At 38.3% G+C, this 16,469-nt stretch overlaps 2 non-coding genes across 2 annotated transcripts; one reads left to right on the top strand and one right to left on the bottom strand.

The window, feature by feature from the left end:
- Nucleotides 1–7,380: 7,380 nt before the first annotated feature.
- On the top strand, nt 7,381–7,484 carry LOC112760244 (small nucleolar RNA R71). The gene has a single exon (XR_003180694.1). It is a non-coding gene; the product is annotated as a small nucleolar RNA R71 (small nucleolar RNA).
- Nucleotides 7,485–15,682: 8,198 nt separating this feature from the next.
- On the bottom strand, nt 15,683–15,786 carry LOC112760096 (small nucleolar RNA R71). The gene has a single exon (XR_003180550.1). It is a non-coding gene; the product is annotated as a small nucleolar RNA R71 (small nucleolar RNA).
- Nucleotides 15,787–16,469: the final 683 nt, after the last annotated feature.

The raw sequence follows: 16,469 nt of genomic DNA, 5'->3' as shown, positions 1-16,469 counted from the left end.
ATTTCTTGGTCAATTGCTCATGAGAAGAGATGAAGTACGGTCACTGATTATACCACATGCATTTCCCAAACCAAGTATTGAGAGGGTTACAGTCACATACCCATCCAAACCCAATTTGGTCCAGCATGAGAAAGCATTTCTAGCTTGATCTCTTCATTCCTCTTCCAAGGTTCAAAAGAGATCCAAGTTTGAATAGCTTCTCTTCCAAGATAACTACTGAATTGGATGAAGATCGAAAGCTTTCAAGTAAAATCAAGAGGAAAGATAGAAGAACAATGAAAATTAGTATTGATCCATCAAATTACAATAGAGCTCCCTAACCCAATGAAAGGGGTTTAGTTGTTCATATCTCTTGAAAATGAAAATAAAGATGGAGAATACATCATGAAACTAGAAATTGCAAAGAAAGTAAATACAGAGAGTAATTCCTCAGCCTCCAGAACTATTTTACAATTCAAAGCTACTCCTATATATACTACTCTTCTCAGCTTCTAGTTCACTCTTCAAGTCTTGGGCCTTTGGATCTTGAGTTTGAAGCAGTTCCTTTCTTTATTTGGGCTTGGCTTTACTTGTAGAGAGAAAGTGCGGAGTGGGCAGAGACTTAAGCTCAGGGCGTAAAGAGTGTTAATCATTTAATGAAAGTCCAAGTTCGGGAACGTTAGTGACATTTAATATTGTCACCAACGTTCCAATGCACCCTTTTGCCTCACGTTAAAACCCACGTTAACTAGGTTAACGTGGCTTTTAACGTTGCCTTGTAAACCTTCGAGAATGTTAGTGACACTCAACATTGTCACTAACATTCCAATGTGCCCCTTCTTGCTTCACGTTAAAGCTCACGTTAACTGGGTTAACGTGGCTTCTAACGTGGCCTTTGCCATCCTTCGAGAACGTTAGTGACACTCAACATTGTCACTAACGTTCCAATGTGCCCCTGGGTCTCTCGTTAGAGTCCACGTTAACTAGGTTAACGTGGCCTCTAACGTTGCCATCTTTAGCCATCCCAACGTTAGTGACAATGTTGAGTGTCACTAACGTTGGCTCATCCTTCATTCCTCATCGTTAGCTTCCATGTTAACCCAGTTAACGTGGAAGTTAACGTGACTCTTGGGGGTAGTGTGGTTGCTTCAACGTTAGTGACAATGTTGAGTGTCACTAACGTTGTCGACAACTCTTCATCCTCTATGTTAGTTCCCACGTTAACCAAGTTAACGTGGGAGTTAACGTGGTACTTAGCACCATAGGCCAACGTTAGTGACAATGTTGAGTGTCACTAACGTTGGCTTCTCTCCCTCCCCCTTAACGTTAGAGGCCTAGGTTAACGTGGCTTCTAACGTGGCTACTTATGAGTAAGTGCCAACGTTAGTGACAATGTTGAGTGTCACTAACGTTGGCTCAACTTCTTTTCTCCACGTTAGAGTTCATGTTAACTTGGTTAACGTGACTCTCTAACGTGGGCATTGATGGCTTTTTGAGAGTGTTATTGGCAATCACTTTTCTCATTAATCTTTGCAAGTTACCTCTCCTTTTCTTGCTTCTTTTTGGTCCTGAAACCAAGCAACAAAGTGCATCAAAGCTCTAGTCCAAGTCATGAGTAATGCAACATAATATTTGTCACTAAACTTATGCAAAATCCTCATGAAATCATGTAAAATGCATAATGTATGCTTGAGTCAAGGCATAAGTGAATATTTACCCAAAACTAGCTTATTTCCTAAAGAAATGCATGAAACTATCCTAAAAATAGTAAAGAAAAGGTCAGTGAAACTGGCCAAAATGCCCTGGCATCACAACACCAAACTTAAAGCTTGCTTGTCCCTAAGCAAGTACTGGAACAAGAGAATGATGAAATGAATATCCAGAGGAATGAGTCATCCTTGTGGAAGTCATATTACTGATTTTATGGTGGTTTCATGCATAGCAACTTAGGTTCATTCTATTACTGGCTTTCAGACCTTTATCCTGTCCCAAAACACCCACTTTGTTCATATCCCATGAGACTTTTATTCATTGATCCTTTTATTGTTATTACAAGGGTTGTTTGTGTTATTTAAGCTAAGTGCTCTGTAAGGGGGCAACTCTTTAAGATAAGCTTTCAGCCAACACTCCCGAACCAGTTGGTTCAAGGTGCTAGGTGTTGAGACACCCCTAAGGACTTACTCCCTCAAGCCTATCCCCCATACATACACACTACAGGCATTTAGTTTCTTTATTCTCTTTTCTTGAGACCTTGGTGTCCGGCACCTCTTTGGGTTACTAAGTGTTCTGTGGTGAAGGTTACTCTTAATAGTGGACTTTCAGCTGATAATCCCGAGTTAGTTAACCCAAGTTACCAAGTGATAAGGCACCCCTAAGAGCTTATTCATCCAAGTAGATCCCTCACACAGGAGCACCACAGACACTTGCCTCAAGCTTAAAACCATTGATGCCTAGCCTTATTGCTTACTCTTTTTCTTTTGTTTTTCACTTCCATTGTTCTTTCCCTTTTTTCTTCTTAGGATCTTGTTATTAACTTAGTCTCATGGGTGTATCCAAAGCAAAGTATTCAGGATAGATAGTTGTCCTCCTAGTCTTGTGGTTGAACCAACTTAGCTAACTTATGACTACCCCAAAGATTCATGAATGCACTTCCACAATTTGAATTCCACTCTGGTCTTTTACAACTATACTCATTCTCTTTTTATTTGATTTAAAGGGACAAGCTTACAAGTAGGTTAAGTGATGGTGCAGTGACATAAAGACTGGAAATCATGGACCTATTCAGAAGGAAAAACTTAAAAGACAGAATTAAAAAAAAATTTAAACATAACATGGAAGCATGTTCTATTTCATACAAGATCTTCCTTATTTAAAGCATAGAAAAGATGAACTAAGAAGAACTCCACCACCTTTCATTCATGTGGATGTCCATGCTCCCATCCTTGTTTATCCTCATTGTGTCTCTCTTGAGTACTTGTACTTCCACTTCCTTTGCCTTTTCCAAGCAGCTTTCTCCAGAAATCACTATCTTCCATCTTCTTCTTGAGTGCCTCCTTTTGCTGTTTCACTTTTCTCTCTTCTTGTTCTACAAATTCTTTTTGAACTTCATCATATGCAGGGATGGCATAGTGTAGATGATGCATATTACTGGTCATGTAGTTCAACTCGGCTTGAGTGTTTACATAGAACTCCTCCCTATGTAGTTGCCTTCCTTCATTGAGTACACTGAACTCATTGAAAGTTTTCATTTGGGCTATCTGCCGCTGGTTGAGCTCTTGCAAGTGCTTCTCTTGAAGCTCTTGTCTTTCATTCACTTGGTTGATGGCTTGAGTGAGCTGAGAGTAGTGTTCCTACTGCTGCTCCATTTGTTGTTTTTGCCATGCTTCCTGTTGGTTAAGCCAGTTCAGTATTTGCTCTTGTCCTTCCATATGTCTCTGTCCTAAATCTTCAATGGCTCTTAGAAGGTGAGTCATATTCAAGTTGGCTGGGTCATGATACTCTTCTTGTTGATGTTCTTCCTGATGGTATTCCTCTTGATGAACTTCTTCCTGGGTCCTTTGCCTTCCTATATGTGGCCTTCTTAGTTGCTGAGCCGGTGTGGTATAAACCATTCGCTCGAGTGTGACTGGCCTCCCTGGGTTTACCCAGTCTGGGCTGCTGTCCTCAAATACTACCTTGGCCTTGTTGCACAAGCGGAGAATGGTGCTAGGGTACCAAAGTCTGGCTCCTGAGTCAGCTTTCTCAGCTGACTCTTGAATCCCTTCGGCAATGAGCTCATGCACCTTGATTTCCCCACCTTGTACTAAGCATTGTACCATAGTGGCTCGATTGATGTTAACCTCCGAATTGTTAGCAGCTGGTAGGATGGACCTCCTTACAAGCTCAAACCACCCTTTGGCTTCAGGGTGAAGGTCTCCCCTTTTTATGAATTTTGGTCTCCCATCTGAGTACCTCTCCCAGTCAGCGGCTATGACACAGATATCTGATGCTATATCTGAGAGCTCATCCTTATCGGGGCTTCTACTTATCCTTGCCTGATAACTCTCTTCATCAAAATGAGGTGATTTCAATTGAAGAGCTCTTGTGATGGCACTTGGGCTGAAGTCCACCTCCCTTCCTCTCACATAACTTTTGAAGGTTGGGGCTTGGGTCTTATCCTCTCTAACTGCATTTGCATAGAATTCTTTGATGAGGTTTCCATTGATCTTCCCCTCTGGACTGGTGAGCAATTGCCACCCCCTTTGTTCGATTTTTCTCCAAATCTGTGGTGATTCATTGGCATTGATTTGGAAGATTAATTCTGGCAATATCCTTCTAGCATTTATCCGCTCAAATTCATGCTCATGAAAGGCAGTCTTGAATCTCTTGTCATCAAAAGGAGCACTCTCCATAGGCCCCTTCCTCTTTTGCCTCTTTGAGCTTGATGATGCCATGACTTGAATTGTTGTTTGAGGGGGTTTGAGGCTTCGGATAGATGAAGAGAGGGTTGGTTAAAGCAATTTGTGATGAAGGGTTCAGTGTGCCAATAGAAGTGTGGAGAGTGGGGATTTGAATATGAGGAGTGAGCATGTACTACGGTTCACTTATATAAGAAAATCATGAGTGGATGAAGGGTGTGGATTGCATGAATGTTTACTAGATGAACGGATGGGGTTGTGTATGAAGGGAAGACAAGGATCATCACTTTAATGAGAGTGATTGGTTCGGTCTTCAAGGTTCTTCTTTCTCCAATGTTGCATGGCAGCGTTTCCCCATGCGTTCCCTCTTGAGACATGTGTGTAGTGCTCTTCATTAAGTGGCGAAATCTCCCCCATTTAATTGTCCAATCAATCCCTTTTCATGCTTCTTTTCTTTTCCTATAAAGATTCGAAATAAGGGAATTAATATATAAGAAAATTAAAACTCTATGGCTAGAATAACTTGAAAGAAAGGATTTGATTGTTAATTTATGAATTTCAACTAACTAACTAACTATTGGTGGTTCCTTATATGCATTTTGGTGGCACCATGGGGTGACACCAAACTTAGTTTGAAGCACTGTGATGAAAGTTTTGTGTTCAAAGCTCCCAAGACTAGCATGCAACTTGGTTTGCTTTGAACACCAAACTTGTTCCTCACTATATTCTGCATAAGAAGATTTTCACCAATTTGTTTGTTAAGTTTGGATTGAAGCCCAATAAGATTGACTTATTCATTATCATCTGAAAGCATATAAAACATGGGTTGCCTCCCATGAAGCGCTTCTTTAGCATCACTAGCTTGACGTTTTTCCTTCATCATGGTGGTTGGTAGTGCTTAAAGTCCTCCCCTCTTGCTGTGGACTTGTATCCATTGGTTGGATCAATGATTTCCACATGTTCCAGGGAAAGAACTCTGTTGATAGTGAAGACCTTGGGTAATTGAGATGGCACAGTAGGGAGATTAGGGGGAATATCTGGGAAGTAGGCTGAGACAACTCTATCCCCTGGAGAGAAGTCTTCCGTAGGGATCTTCTTGTTCCTCCATTTCCTTGGTACCTTCTTCTTTGTTTCTTTTGAGGTTACTTTCCCCTTGGTGACCTCTTTTCTCCAAGGAGTTGTGATGCTGTCTTCACCTGCCTCTAGAGGTTTGGGTTCCTCCAATTTTTCCTTGAGCTGTGGCAGTTGCTGTTTTCCTTGTTTATCAATTGAAGGGGTTTCAGAATGAACTAGCTGTGCTTCAGTGCTTGTCTCCTCCTTCAGTGTCTCCTTATCGTTTATGCTGAGTTCGTTGTCCTCTTGATCTGTTTCTTGTGAGAAGTTGAAGACATTAAAGCTGAGTTGTTCATCATGAATTCTCAATATTAGCTCCCCTTTCTCTACATCGATAAGTGCTCTGGCTGTAGCTAGGAATGGTCTTCCCAATATGATTGGGTGAGTGTGACTTTCTTCCATGTCCAGAATGACAAAGTCTGTTGGGAGAAAGTACTTCCCAACCTTTAGCAACACATTTTCCACCACTCCTATTGCTTGCTTTTGAGTTTTGTCAGCCAGTCTGATAATGACATCTGTGGGCATTATCTCATTGATCTGCATCCTCTTCACCAGGGATAAGGGCAGTAAGTTGATGCTGGCCCCTAAATCGCATAATGCTCTGTCGAACATATTTTCACCTATGGCACAAGGTATATGAAAACTTCCTGGGTCTCTTCTTTTTGTAGGCAACTCAGGTTGAATAAGGGCACTGCATTCCTTGTTCATCACTATAGTCTGCCCTCCCTTGAGTGAGCTTTTCCTGGGAAGAAGTTCCTTCATATATTTGATGAATGCAGGCATTTGTTGAATTGCCTTGATGAATGGTATGTTCACATGCAGAGATGCAAACAAGTCTAGGAACCTTGAGTATATTCTTTTTCCCACAGCACCTTTGAGAAGTTGAGGGAATGGTGCATAGAGCTTCAGCAGTTCTTGTTGTGAGATTTCTGGTTCTTTGTGATCTCTGCCCTCCTCCTTTGTTGAGTTGTCTTCAGGTTGTTTGCACATTTTGCCTTGCTTGTCTTCAATCTCTTGATCACTTGTAGTGACCATTTTGCAATCTTCCCATCTTACTTTCTTTGCTTCTCCCTTGGGGTTTTTCTCAGTGTCACTTGGGAAGCTATCAGTAGGTTTGGGAATCTTCTCAGCTAAGTATCCCACCTGGAATTCCAGCTTCCTAATGGTTTCTCCCTGGTTCTTAATATTGGCTCGCACCTCCTCTTTGAACACCTTATTTTCTTGAATCTCTTGGCTTATTCCTTCAAGTAAGGCTTCAATCTTAGAGAGCCTGTCATCAATTGATGAGTGGTTCGGAGCAGATGTGCTGTTTTGGTTTCGATAAGTATGTGGAGAGGTGTTGTTGTGGGGGTGTTGAGATGTCCTCTGGGTGAATTGTTGATGAGCTACATTGTTGTTGGAGTTGTAACGTCTCTCGTCTTGGTTTTGATCTTGCTAACTTCCCCACCCAAAGTTCGGGTGATTTCTCCATCCAGGGTTGTAAGTCTTGGAGTATGGATCATAGTTTTTCCTTGGTGAATTCCCAATGTAGTTGGCTTGCTCCTGACTCCCTTCTGCTTCTTGCTTTAATCCTTCTTGTGTTGTTGATGAAGTGGAGATTGCTGCTACTTGGTTCATCTCCATCTTCTTGGTGAGGTCAGCCAGCTGCTGGGTAATGAGCTTGTTTTGGGCCAACAGAGCGTCTACATTGTTTAGCTCCATCACTCCTCTTGTGTTCCCTCTTTCGGAAGCATAGAAGTAGTCATTTTCTGCTACTGTTTCAATAACATCTATGGCTTCCTCAATGGTCTTCTTCTTGTTCAAGGACCCTCCAGATGAATGGTCTACTGCCTTCTTTGACTCATAAGAGAGCCCTTCATAGAAAATGTGCAGCTGGACCCATTCGTTGAACATGTCAGGTGGACACCTCCTTGTTAAGTCTTTGAACCTCTCCCATGCTTCATACAGAGTCTCACCATCCTGTTGCCTGAAGGTTTGGACCTCAGCTCTCAGCCTATTGATTCGTTGAGGAGGGTAGAATCTTGCTAAAAATTTGTTCACCACATCCTCCCAAGTTGTCAAGCTCTCCCTTGGGAAGGATTCCAGCCACTTGGCTGCCTTGTCTCTGAGTGGGAAGGGAAATAAGAGTAATCTATAGGCGTCAGGATGAACACCATTAGATTTCACTGTGTCACATATTCTCAGGAAGGTGGTCAAATGTTGGTTGGGATCTTCTTGAACACCTCCTCCAAATGAACAGTTGTTCTGAACAAGGGTGATGAGCTGTGGTTTAAGGAAGGTTCTCTCTGGTTCAGAATCAAAGGAAGTTGAAGCCCCGCTTCTTCTCCCTGTCATACAACCAACAAGTACAAGCAGAGAATATAGGTGCAGACAGTATTTGTGTCAGAATTGATGTTAGTTGTGGGTGATGCAATATATCAAACAGTTAGTGGGTTAGCAAACAGAATTGAAAATAACAAAGAAAAACAAAAGAGTAGAGGGAGAAGGGAAGAAGTTTAACTAAAACAAAAAGTAAATCAATCAAACAGAAAATGAAATACACAAAATAAAATGCTCAATCTAGTGATCTTCCAATCTAATCATTGTTGATGCACAATCAATCCCCGGCAACGGCGCCATAAACTTGATGCGTGGAAAACTTGTCTCTCAACAAATCTTCCTTCGGCAAGTGTACCGAAGTTGTCGTCAATTAAAAACTCAAAATAGAGTGAGGCCGAATCCCACAGGGATTGATTGATCAAGCAACTTTAATTAGAAGAATGTTCTAGTTGAGCGAATCCAGAATTTGGGTTGAGAGTTGCAAAAAATAAAATGGCGGGAATGTAAATAACAGAAAAGTAAATGCTATAATTAAAGGACTGGAAGTAAATGACTGAAAATAAATTGCAGAATTGTAAATGAGAATGGGGGATTTGCTCATAAAAGTAAATGACAGAAATTAAAGAGAATGGGTAAGATTAGAGATGGGGAGTTCATTGGGCTTAGGAGATGTTGCAATTCTCCGGATCAAGTACATTTTCATCTCTTCCTCAATCAATGCACTCATTGATCTCCTTGGCAATCTTAAGTGATTGAATTACAATTTCTTGCAATTCAATCTCTCAAATCTTGATCAATAGCCAATTCCTTGGTCAATTGCTCATGAGAAGGGATGAAGTATGGTCACTGATTATACCACATGCATTTCCCAAACCAAGTATTGAGAGGGTTACAGTCACATACCCATCCAAACCCAATTTGGTCCAGCATGAGAAAGCATTTCTAGCTTGATCTCTTCATTCCTCTTCCAAGGTTCAAAAGAGATCCAAGTTTGAATAGCTTCTCTTCCAAGATAACTACTGAATTGGATGAAGATCGAAAGCTTTCAAGTAAAATCAAGAGGAAAGATAGAAGAAGAACAATGAAAATTAGTATTTATCCATCAAATTACAACAGAGCTCCCTAACCCAATGAAAGGGGTTTAGTTGTTCATAGCTCTTGAAAATGAAAATAAAGATGGAGAATACATCATGAAACTAGAAATTGCAAAGAAAGTAAATACAGAGAGTAATTCCTCAGCCTCCAGAACTATTTTACAATTCAAAGCTACTCCTATATATACTACTCTTCTCAGCTTCTAGTTCACTCTTCAAGTCTTGGGCCTTTGGATCTTGAGTTTGAAGCAGTTCCTTTCTTTATTTGGGCTTGGCTTTACTTGCAGAGAGAAAGAGTGGAGTGGGCAGAGACTTAAGCTCAGGGCGTAAAGAGTTTTAATCATTTAATGAAAGTCCAAGTTCGGGAACGTTAGTGACATTTAACATTGTCACTAACGTTCCAATGCACCCCTTTGCCTCACGTTAAAACCCACGTTAACTAGGTTAACGTGGCTTTTAACGTTGCCTTGTAAACCTTCGAGAACGTTAGTGACACTCAACATTGTCACTAACGTTCCAGTGTGCCCCTTCTTGCTTCACGTTAAAGCTCACGTTAACTGGGTTAACGTGGCTTCTAACGTGGCCTTTGCCATCCTTCGAGAACGTTAGTGACACTCAACATTGTCACTAACGTTCCAATGTGCCCCTGGGTCTCTCGTTAGAGTCCACGTTAACTAGGTTAACGTGGCCTCTAACGTTGCCATCTTTAGCCATCCCAACGTTAGTGACAATGTTGAGTGTCACTAACGTTGGCTCATCCTTCATTCCTCATCGTTAGCTTCCACGTTAACCCAGTTAACGTGGAAGTTAACGTGACTCTTGTGGGTAGTGTGGTTGCTTCAACGTTAGTGACAATGTTGAGTGTCACTAACTTTGTCGACAACTCTTCATCCTCTACGTTAGTTCCCACGTTAACCAAGTTAACGTGGGAGTTAACGTGGTACTTAGCACCATAGGCCAACGTTAGTGACAATGTTGAGTGTCACTAACGTTGGCTTCTCTCCCTCCCCCTTAACGTTAGAGGCCACTTTAACTAGGTTAACGTGGCTTCTAACGTGGCTACTTATGAGTAAGTGCTAACGTTAGTGACAATGTTGAGTGTCACTAACGTTGGCTCAACTTCTTTTCTCCACGTTAGAGTTCATGTTAACTTGGTTAACGTGACTCTCTAACGTGGGCATTGATGGCTTTTTGAGAGTGTTATTGGCAATCACTTTTCTCATTAATCTTTGCAAGTTACCTCTCCTTTTCTTGCTTCTTTTTGGTCCTGAAACCAAGCAACAAAGTGCATCAAAGCTCTAGTCCAAGTCATGAGTAATGCAACATAATATTTGTCACTAAACTTATGCAAAATCCTCATGAAATCATGTAAAATGCACAATGTATGCTTGAGTCAAGGCATAAGTGAATATTTACCCAAAACTAGCTTATTTCCTAAAGAAATGCATGAAACTATCCTAAAAACAGTAAAGAAAAGGTCAGTGAAACTGGCCAAAATGCCCTGGCATCACATATCAACCAATATCCATTCATTATCCATTTCACAATCGCTTCATTCTTGATTGAGTACTTTCATGCTTCTTTATTACTTGTTTATTTGTCTTAACCTACAAGTTTTCTTTAAAGTATCTCAAGCACACTAGAATGAGTGAATTTCATACTTCTTTTGTGTAAATGTGACATAGCTTTCAATGCTAGTGTGTGAATTCTATCCCGTGCGCAACTTATAATTCACACACTATTTTTCTTAATGTCACAAACTAATTAACTCACTTTATTTTAGTGATCATTACCTCATTTCAAGAGTCTATGCTTCCTTGCTTTTGCATTTACTCGTCTTACTATCCTGTTTTCTATCTTTCAGGATTGATTTACTATAAGCAAAAAGGAAAGTAGAAGAAAGATCATGCAGCAACCGGTTGATCCACCCACTGAAGGTGGTAATCTGTGGAGTCGCCATATATCCTCGCTCATCTTTGAATGCACAGAGGACCGTACAAACTTTTAAGTGTGGGGTGATCGTCTGACCAAAGCGGCCAATTTTTTGGTGAAAATTCCGATCCAAACCCTTTCACATTTCCTATTTTTCTGCTATTACTGTCATTTAGAATTCTTTGTTGCATTTTTCTTTGTTTGTATATATTTTAGAGCTCTATTCTCATTTTTCTTAGTTGATTGTATTTCTTTTCATGTATACATATATATAATAAGCTTAGTCAAAATAATAAAAATTTCAAGACCATTTGTTTATAAGGCATTCCAAAATTGATTTGAGTTAATATTTTTCATTGAGACTTGTTTGAATTATATAATGTGGAACATCTTTTTAAGCTAAGAACACATAAGGTTGTGATTTTTTAGCCTAATTGTGTGGTTACATCGTATAACCACTATTTTCATTCTTGTGTATATTCTGTTTCTGTGATTGAAATCTTTGATTTGTTTGATTCTTTATGTCTATTGTTTGATGTATATATGCATTTATATGATTGAGGCATTCATTTTAATTAGCTCACTTACCCTATATAGCCTACCATTTCATCTACCTTTGTTAGTCCACTTTGAGCCTTTTTAATCCCCTTTTGTTCTTTATGTTAGCACATCACTAACCTTAAGCAAAAAATAATAAATATCCATAATTTGAATCTTTGATTAGCTTAGGATAGTGAGTTTGTGTGTCATTTAAGTGTGGAAAGGTTAGACACATTGGTGGATAAAAGTGTGTATTGTATCTTTATTGAAAGAATCTTGCAAATTTGGGTACATATTCATGTATTAATTATATAAGCCATACGCATTCACCTTTTATATATATTATGTTATTGTTGCAAAAATATAAACAAAAAAAACAAAAAAAAGAAGTAAAAGAAATAAAAAAGAAAAAAGAAAAAGAATAAAAAAGAGACAAAATGCCCCAAAGTAGAGTAATAATATCAATGTATATGGATGTGACTTGAAAAGAATACATGAGTGTGTGAAAAAGTGAGATTATCGGTAGTTAGGTTTGCATGTAGAGTTGTATAGGTTGTTGTGAGCGGATAATTTATACGCTTTTTGGTATTGTTTTTACATAGTTTTCAGTATAATTTAGTTAGTTTTTAGTATATTTTTATTAGTTTTTAATTAAAATTCACATTTCTGGACTTCACTATGAGTTTGTGTGTTTTTCTGTGATTTCAGGTATTTTCTGGCTGAAATTGAGGGACTTGAGCAAAACTCAGATTCAGAGTTTGAAGAAGGACTGCAGATACTACTGGATTCTGACCTCCCTGTACTCAAAGTGGATTTTCTGGAGCTACAGAACTCCAAATGGCACGCTCTCAATTGCGTTGGAAAGTAGACATCCAGGCCTTTTCAGCAATATATAATCGTCCATACTTTGTCTGAGTTTAGACGACGGAAACTGGCGTTCAACGCCAATTTCATGCTGCATTCTGGAGTTAAACGCCAGAAACAGGTTGCAAAGTGGAGTTAAACGCCAGAAACAGGTTACAAACTGGCGTTCAACTCCAAGAGAAGCCTCTACATGTTTAAGGCTCAATGCTCAGCCCAAGCACACACTAAGTGGGCCCCAAAAATGGATTTCTACATCATTTACTCAATTCTGTAAACCCTAGTAACTAGTTTAGCATAAATAGGACTTTTTACTATTGTATCTACATCTTTGATCAGTTTTATACTATCTTAGACCTTTATGGTGGCTGGCCATTCGGCCATTCCTGGACCTTATCACTTATGTATTTTCAACAGTAGAGTTTCTACACACCATAGATTAAGGTATGCAAGCTCTGCAGTTCCTCACAGATTAATGCAAAGTACTATTGTTTTTCTATTCAATTCAAGCTTATTCCTATTCTAAGATATCCATTCGCACACAAGAACAAGATGAATGTCATGATAATGTGACGCTCATCATCATTCTCACTTATGAACGCGTGCCTGACAAACACTTCCGTTCTACATGCAAACAAGCTAGAATGAGTATCTCTTGGATATTTAATACAGGGGACCGAGTCCGAGATATTAAAGTCTTCGTGGTATAAGTTAGAACCCATGGATGGCCATTCCTGAGATCCGGAAAGTCTAAACCTTGTCTGTGGTATTCCGAGTAGGATCTGGGAAAGGATGGCTGTGACGAGCTTCAAACTCGCGAGTGCTGGGCGTAGTGACAGACGCAAAAGGATAGTAAATCATATTCCAGTATGATCGAGAACCGACAGATGATTAGCCATGCAGTGACAGCGCATTGGACCATTTTCACAGAGAGGACGGCATGTAGCCATTGATAACGGTGATGCCCAATATAAAGCTTGCCATGGAAAGGAGTAGGAATGATTGGATGAAGACAGCAGGAAAGCAGAGGTTCAGGAGGAACAAAAGCATCTCTATACGCTTATCTGAAATTCTCACCAATGAATTACATAAGTATCTCTATCCCAGTTTATATTTTATTTATGTTTTTATTATCAATTCACCATACCCATTTGAATCCGCCTGACTTAGATTTACAAGGTGACCAAAGCTTGCTTCAGGCCAACAATCTTCATGGGATCGACCCTTACTCACGTAAGGTTTATTACTTGGATGACCCAGTGTACTTGCTGGTTAGTTTTGTGAAGTTGTGATAAAGAGTTGAGATTACAATTGTGCGTACCAAGTTGTTGGCGCCATTGATGATCACAATTTTGTGCACCAAGTTTTTAGCGCCGTTGCCGAGGATTGTTCGAATTTGGACAACTGACGGTTCATCTTGTTGCTCAAATTAGGTAATTTTATTTTATTTTTAAGTTTTTTATTTCTTATTTTCGAAAATAATTCAAAAAAAATTCTTCTTTTTTGTTTTTCCAAAATAATTTTCGAAAAATCCAAAAAAAATTAATAAAATCATAAAATCAAAAATAATTTTGTGTTTCTTGTTTGAGTCTTGTGTCAATTTTTAAGTTTGGTGTCAATTGCATTCTTTTATTTTTCTTAAAAATTTTTCGAAAACACATGCATTGAGTTTCTTTCTTGTTCTTCATGATCTTCAAGTTGTTCTTGATAAGTCTTCTTGTTTGATCTTTAAAACTTCTTGTTTTGTGTCTTTTCTTGTTTTTCATATGCATTCTTGAATTCTTAGTGTCTAAATATTAAAAATTTCTAAGTTTGGTGTCATGCATGTTTTCTTTTATTAAAAATTTTTCAAAAATACATACTTGATGTTCATCATGATCCTCAAAGTGTTCTTGGTGTTCATCTTTGCATTCAAAGTGTTCTTGCATGTTTCCTTTGTTTTGATCCAAAATTTTCATGCATTTAGTCTTTTTGGTGTTTTTCTCTTTCATCATTAAAAATTCAAAAATAAAAAAAAAATATCTTTCCCTTTTTCATCTCATAAAATTCGAAAATTTGAGTTGACTTTTTCAAAAACTTTTAAAATCTAGTTGTTTCTTATGAGTCAAATAAAATTTTCAATTTAAAAATTCTATCTTTTTCAAATCTTTTTCAAAAAAAAAAAAATCAAATCTCTTTTACATTTTTCTTTTATGATTTTTGAAAATTTCAAATTGATTTTCAAAATCTTCTTCTTATTTTTATTTCATATTTTCGAAATTAATGCTAACAATTAATGTGATTGATTCAAAATTTTTAAGTTTGTTACTTGCCTAGTAAGAAAGGTGCAATCTTTGAACTCTAGAATAATACCTTTTTAGTTTCTTGTTAGTCAAGTAATCAACTTTGATTTCAAAAATCAAATCTTTTTAAATTTCTTTTTCAAATCTTTTTCAAAATAAATGTCAATCATATCTTTTTCAAAATAAATTTCAAATTCTTTTCCAACTTCTTTTCTAACTTCTTATCTTTTTCAAAAATTGATTTTCAAATCTTTTTCAATTAACTACTTGACTTTTTGTTTGATTTTAAAAGTTTACTATTTCAATCATATCTTTTTCAAAACTACCTAACTAATTCTATCTCTAATTTTCGAAAATCCCTTCTCTCTTTTTCAAAATTCCTTTTTAAATTAACTAATTATTTTAAATTTAATTTAATTTGATTCAATTTTCCTTTCTTAATTTTCGAACTTTAATTTTTATTTTTTATTTTAAATTCAATTTAAAAACAAAAATACTTTTATTTTAATTTATTTAATGTTCGAATTTTCCTCTTCTCCTTCTTATATTCTTCTCTTCTTATACTTGCATAAGGAATCTCTATACTGTGACATAGAGGATTCTATATTTTCTTTTGTGTTCTCTTCTTTTTCATATGAGCAGGAACAAGGATAAAAACATTCTTGTTGAAGCTGATCCTGAACCTGAAAGGACTCTGAAGAGGAAGCTAAGGGAAGCTAAAGCTCAACTCTCTAGAGAAAATCTGACAGAAACTTTCGAAAAGGAAGGAGACATGGCCGAAAATAATAACAATGCAAGGAAGATGCTTGGTGACTTTACTGCACCGAATTCCAATTTACATGGAAGAAGCATCTCCATCCCTACCATTGGAGCAAACAATTTTGAGCTTAAACCTCAACTAGTTTCTTTGATGCAACAAAACTGCAAGTTTCATGGACTTCCATCTGAAGATCCTTTTCAGTTCTTAACTGAATTCTTGCAGATATGTGATACTGTTAAGACCAATGGGATTGATCCCGAGGTCTACAGGCTCATGCTTTTCCCGTTTGCTGTAAGAGACAGAGCTAGAGTATGGTTGGACTCTCAACCTAAAGATAGCATGAACTCTTAGGATAAGCTGGTCACGGCTTTCTTAGCCAAGTTCTTTCCTCCTCAAAAGCTTAGTAAGTTTAGAGTGGATGTTCAAACCTTCAAACAAAAGGAAGGTGAATCCCTCTATGAAGCTTGGGAGAGATACAAGGAACTGACCAAAAAGTGTCCTTCTGACATGCTTTCAGAATGGATCATCCTGGATATATTCTATGATGGTCTGTCAGAGCTATCAAAGATGTCACTGGACCATTCTGCAGGTGGATCTATTCACCTAAAGAAAACACCTGCAGAAGCTCAAGAACTCATTGAGATGGTTGCAAATAACCAGTTCATGTACACTTCTGAAAGGAATCCTGTGAGTAATGGGACGCCTATGAGGAAGGGAGTTCTTGAAATTAATACTCTGAATGCCATATTGGCTCAGAACAAAATATTGACCCAACAAGTCAATATGATTTCTCAGAGTCTGAATGGATTGAAGGAATCATCCAACAGTACTATAGAGGCATCTTCTGTAGAAGAAGCTTATGATCCTGAGAACCCTGCAATAGCAGAGGTGAATTACATGGGTGAACCCTATGGAAACACCTATAATCCCTCATGGAGAAATCATCCAAATTTCTCATGGAAGGATCAACAAAAGCCTCAACAAGGCTTTAATAATGGTGGAAAAAACAGGTTTAACAATAGTAAACCTTTTCCATCATCCATTCAGCAACAGACAGAGAATTTTGAGCAGAATCCATCTAGCTTGGCAAATATAGTCTCTGATCTATCTAAGGCCACTTTGAGTTTCATGAATGAAACAAGGTCCTCCATTAGAAATTTGGAGGCAAAAGTGGGCCAGCTGAGTAAAAGAG

The sequence above is a fragment of the Arachis hypogaea genome, chromosome 16 (assembly GCF_003086295.3).
Source record: "Arachis hypogaea cultivar Tifrunner chromosome 16, arahy.Tifrunner.gnm2.J5K5, whole genome shotgun sequence".
Classification (NCBI taxonomy): Eukaryota; Viridiplantae; Streptophyta; class Magnoliopsida; order Fabales; family Fabaceae; genus Arachis; species Arachis hypogaea.
This window is presented reverse-complemented; position numbering and strand designations above follow the sequence as displayed.